The sequence below is a fragment of the Eptesicus fuscus genome, chromosome 8 (genome assembly GCF_027574615.1).
Source record: "Eptesicus fuscus isolate TK198812 chromosome 8, DD_ASM_mEF_20220401, whole genome shotgun sequence".
Lineage (NCBI taxonomy): Eukaryota > Metazoa > Chordata > Mammalia > Chiroptera > Vespertilionidae > Eptesicus > Eptesicus fuscus.
This window is the reverse complement of record NC_072480.1, coordinates 60,735,705-60,741,604: the sequence shown is the minus strand read 5'-3', so window position 1 is coordinate 60,741,604 and position 5,900 is coordinate 60,735,705.

Below are 5,900 nucleotides of genomic sequence, written 5' to 3'. Positions count from 1 at the left end.
TTAGGAAATATACACTGATATATTTAGTGGTGAATGGTTATGATCTCTATAACTTACTCTCAAATGGTTCTGCAGAAATGATTACATATACGCTGAGTGGCCAGATTATTATGATCTCTGAATATATATATATATATATATATATATATATATATACACATACATATATATGTGTGTGTGTATGTATGTGTGTGTGTGTGTGTGTGTGTGTATATTAGAGGCCCTGTGCATGAATTCGTGCATGGGTGGGGTCCAGCCAGCCTGGCCAGGGGGAGGGGACAGGGGTGGTTGGCTGGCCTGCCTGCTGGTCGAACTTCTGGTCGAGGGGACAATTTGCATATTAGCCTTTTATTATATAGGATATACACTGAGTGGCCAGATTATTATGCGTTCAGAGATCATAATAATCTGGCCACTCAGTGTATATTACATATAATATATAGCATATAACATATTATATATATATATACACGTATATGATCCTGGATACAAAATGATATGTACCTATCTGTAAAGAAAGCACATGAAGGAAAAATGTTAAAGTGAGTGAATGTAGATGAAGGATACACAGGAGTTCATTATACTATTACTGCAACTTTTATGTAGATTTAAATATTTTCTAAAATAAAAAGTTTTAAAAAAACTTTCCCGTAGCTCATCCACAGCGTGTAGAGTCCACATTGAGATAAGCAAGAGATGACGCTATGTGGTCTATACACATCATCAGCCAAGTTCCAGCTTTGTGGGTATGGTTCACACAGCTCCCTCCAAGCTCAGTGCGCCAATCTAGCTTGAGGTGAAAGCACACCTTCACCCAGGGGCCCAGGGGCCTGCTGCTAACACAGTTACTGTTCACACAGGCAAGATACAGCCTTATGTGATCTTTCAAGGAAACAGTAATGCCAAATGCAGGATCACCGATGGGCCAAATTCCAGACCTGTGCCATTCACTCCACTGTTGTTGAAGGGAGTGACACCCTGCGATCCCCGTGTGTTCTGAGTGGAGACTCTGTCAGTCACAGAGCTGCCCTTAGCAGTGGATGCCTTGGGCCTCCACAGACAGTTGAAACCCCAAGTGCTGCTCAACAGAAGCCCTGCAGACTGTCCCAAACTGTGTGTGCCAGTGTGAACTCATTTTATCCAGAAGGCTCTCTTTTTCCCCCCAAGATACATAGATATTGCTTTCTGGGATTGTGCCAGCCAAGTTTATTCTGGTATGCATTTTCTTGATATGAAAATAAATGGACTCCTTTCATTAGCTTTCTTAATGACCTGACTTAACTGATCTGACTCTAAGAAAGCATCTTCTCTGCTTTGATGCTACTTGTAAATGTGGTACCAAGCCAACACACAAGCACACAGGAGAAGGATGTTAATGCTAGAATTCCTTTCCTCCAAATAGGAAACCATTTTCAAGAAAGTTCACCTTGGCAAAGACACAGGCAGTAAAACCTCAGACATTTCTCATAGCAATATTTTTTTTCAGATAGATTTCCTCAGGCAAGGGAAACAAAAGAAAAAATAAGTAAATGGGACTACATCAAACTAAAAAGGTTTTGCATAGCAAAGGAAACCATCAACAAATGAAAAGATAACCCACTGAATGGGAGAACATATTTGCCAATGATACATCAGATAAGGGGTTAATATCCAAAATTTATAAAGAACTTAAAAACTCAACACCAAAAACTCACACTACACAATCCAATTTAAAAATGGGCAAAGGACCTGAATAAACATCTCTAAAAGAGGACATACAGATAGCCAATAGACATTGAGAAGATGTTCAATGTCACTAATCATCAAAGAAATGCAAATTAAAACCACAATGAGATATCATCTCACTCCTGTCAGAATGGCTATCATCAATAAATCAACAAACAACACGTATTGATGAGGATGTGGAGAACAGGGAACCCTTGTGCACTGTTGGTGGGAATGCAGACTGGTGCAGTCACTGTGGAAAGCAGTATGGAGTTACCTCAAAAGTTAAAAATGGGCCCTGGCCAGATGGCTCAGTTGGTTGCAGCATTGTCCCATTCACCAAAAGGTTGTGGGTTTGATCCCCGGTTTGGGCGCATACATGGATGTTTCTCTCTTTTTCTCTTTCACTTTCTCTCTCTCTCAAATCAATAAACATATCCTCAGGTGAGGATAAAAGAATGAATAAAAGATGGAACTGCCTCATGACCCAGCAATTCAATTTCTGGGAATATATCCAAAGAAACCCAAAGCGCTAATTAGAATATATGCATCCCTGCGTTCATTGCAGAATTATTTACAATAGCCAACATTTGGAAGCAGTCCAAGTGCCCATCAGTAGATGAGTAGATAAAAAAGCTGTGGTACATTTACATAATGGAATACTACTTGGCCTTAAAAAGGAAGAAAATTTTACCCTTTGTGACAGCCTGGAAGGACCTGGGGAACATTATGCTAAGTGAAATGAGCCAGTCAGAGAAAGATAAGTACCATATGATTTCACTTTTATGTGGAATCTAATGAACATAATAAACTAACAAACAAAATAGAAACAGACACATAGATACAGAGAATAGACTGATAGCTGTCAGAGGGGAGGGAGGTTGGGGGCTGGGTTAAAAAGGTGAAGGGATTAAAAAGACTCACAGACAGATAACAGTATGGTGATTACCAGAGGGAAAGTGGGTGGGGGGAGGTAGATGAAGATAAAGGAGGGATAAGCTGTGATGCAAGGAGACATGACTTTGGGTGGTGAACGCACAATACAATATACAGATGATGTATTATAAAATTATACACCTGAAACCTACATAATTTTATTAACCGACATCACCCCAATGAGTAATTTTTTAAAAGAAGAAAAAAGAAAGTACACCTTGGCAGTTTAAAATAATGTTGTGATATAGGGATGTCTAATTTCATAAAACAGAGATTAATATCTCTGGTCACTTTAAAGGTCCACTGAAATTTGCCGATTTCATTTACTAAATATTTCCAGTATTTCTTCCATGTTGTTTTACAGTGAATACAATGAAAATAATGATGTATTCTCCAATTTGTAAGGTTCAAAACAGACAATACTCCAAGTTGGCAAGGATATAGCAAACCAAGCACTTTCCAACATGCTGGTGGAAATGTGAACTGTACAAACTTTATGCAGTGTCACAGGGTAACATGTCAAGGTCCTTAAAATGTTCCTAAATTTTGGCTCCAACATTTCTTTTCTAGGAATCTAACCAAAAGATGCAACTATAAATTCCAAGAATAACAAAAAATATATTCAAAGATACTTTTTGCAGTATTGCTTATATCAAAAATTGAAACAAGCTAAATTTCAAAGAGTCCAAATTTGGTATGTTCATGCAATAAATTAAGCAACTGATACATTAAGTGTGAAAAATTATCTAAAATTTTAAACATTTGTAAAGTGCATTTGTATTTTTAAAACTGAAGTTAAATAAGCCAAGTGTTAACAGTAGTTACTTCTGACTGGTTTGAGTATCACTGATTTTTATTCTCCCAGGTTTTCTAAATTTTCCAAATTACCTGCAATGAGCCTGGATTAATTCTAAGGTTCACAAAATATGTAAAGAGGAAGTCACAGTGCCTCATTCAGTTGAAATAAACTAGTGAGTTTACATTTTATTTATAAATAATATCTGGCCACATAGATGTTCCTAGCCTCAATGTCTTTCCATCAAATCCTCTCATTAATTCATGAGTTGTACGGTTCTTCAGAAGAGTTTTGTATCATAGGCTGCATATCTTTCCAGTGTTCCTATTCCCTGGCAATATTTGGCAAGTTTGAAAATTCCAATGTATTCCCATTTAAAATGTAGGCCATGTGAATACCCGACTTAGTAAAGCTGTGTAGTCAGAAATAGTTTTTGAACAATACTTTTAGGACAGATAATCATTCATTTCTAAAACTTAAAAATCTTTTTTACAAACATGTAAATATGATTGCCAAAGGGTTAAAAAAGAAAACCAAGTTAGCAGTGAGGAACACAGCCTACTTTGCCAATGCAACTACCAAATAGCAACAGTAATGGTTGTTATTCTAAAACAGATCCAGTTTTTACTGAAATGTGGCTTCTAAATTACACATTGGGCCTAGATCTGCCACCACATGTTTTTTTTGGGGAGGCACCTAAAATCAGTTATTGGGCAAAGTGATTTTTAGGCAAATTTCCCTGAGAGACTTGGTGCTTCCCCATTATAATAATGTTTGAGCTTCTGATTTACATGTGCGGGAGCAGACCTGCAGATGAGAGCGAGGAACCTGAGACACTACTTATTTCGATGGAATTTAGACGTTCAAGTCTTTCTCAAGCAGCTGGGCTCCAGAGGTGAGACAGGTAGATGGTATCAATAAGCCAGCCCAGCATAACGTCCATGGCTGAACATCAACATGTCCAGCCCATGGAGGAGGACAGGTTAGCTGTCTGTACGTAGCTTTTGGTTCTTTCCCTTGCTTCCTCGCCTTTGTTCCCTCTCCCTACTTAGAGCAAGATTCCAGCTTACAAGTTCTGAATTGGAGTCAGCAACATTTGTCCCTACCTGATAAAGACATGACTAAACTGATTTCATCAGTGCCAGGAGCCTCTCTTCAAGGCTAGTGTTTTGAGTAGGTAGACCAGGTAGCCACCCATGTATTGTGATTGAAGGAGCCCTGGGAAAATCCTCTACATAAAATATGTTTCTCACTAATGCTTGAGGGGCCGTTCTTGGTGATTCATTCATGTGGATACCTGTGCTCTTTCCTTGAGATCCTTTTGAAAACAAGATACTGTATTTGTGTGAAGGTGTAAAACATTAAGTCACTAACCCTTTAGTATTGCTGAGTTTACCACATTGCTTTCTCTAATAAAAAAAAAAAATAAAATAAAAAAGCAAGGTATACCACACATGATTTGGGGGAGTGGATGCTTGGAAGCACTCATCCTTGGTAAGCATGACAGAAACTTGACCAGTAAAGATACTTTGACAACTAAGTTGCATAATAACATCAAATCACAATAAGGAAATTGCCAGTATCCTGATAACACATAGGCAACTGAATTTGGCTTCACTTTGTGCAGCCAGATATACAAATTTGAGCACCACCCAGCTGCCAGTCTTGCCTATTAAGCCAAATTATCACTCAGATCTACTCTGGGTCAGATTTGGTTGAAGGATCTTGTAGGACTTGACTTGGCGTTCACCATTTTGGGGAGAGGGAACTTGAAGAACCAGGCCTGATTAGTAAAGAGAGGTTTAGCCTGCTTAAGATGCCAAGGGATTTTTTTGAGGGCAGCCAAGTCTCTTTGATCAGAGTCTGGCTAAACACGGCATCTGAACCATAGCAGAAGAATAATCAGTGTAGGCCGAAAGAATGAATGGCTTTCATACCGAGTATTAGTTGAACAAGTTGATCCTTGTTTCAGGCAAACTAATGTCACCTTCATCTCAACATCAAAAAATTCAGATGTAGTTTAAACTTTCAGGCAACGGATTGCAGACAGTGAATTTATGTGCTAAGTGTGCTATGTTATACCAATTATTTCTCTCTGCTTTAATGTAGGAGGTATCTACTATGGGCAGAGCCACCACTGATATGTTCACACCCATAGCAAGAGCACAAATGGAGGCCCACATATTTAAGTAGGTAAAGCTATAAATCAAGCTAACAAAGTGTTCAAGAAAATGTGTTATGTGCTCCTATCTTGATAATCCTTCAGAACTACCTGGAAGGCCTAGTTCCAATTTAGAATTGCTGGGTTCTCAGAGTTCTGTGATGAAAGGAGGAGGTGTAGGAAGAGCTGGCCCAATCCCCATAGCCCTCACCTGAAAGAGCCTCAGGTACACCTGTAAGGACATCCTAGATGGCACAGGCAAGTCCAGTCACCCCTCCCCACCCTCTCAAATGGGCCCTCCCT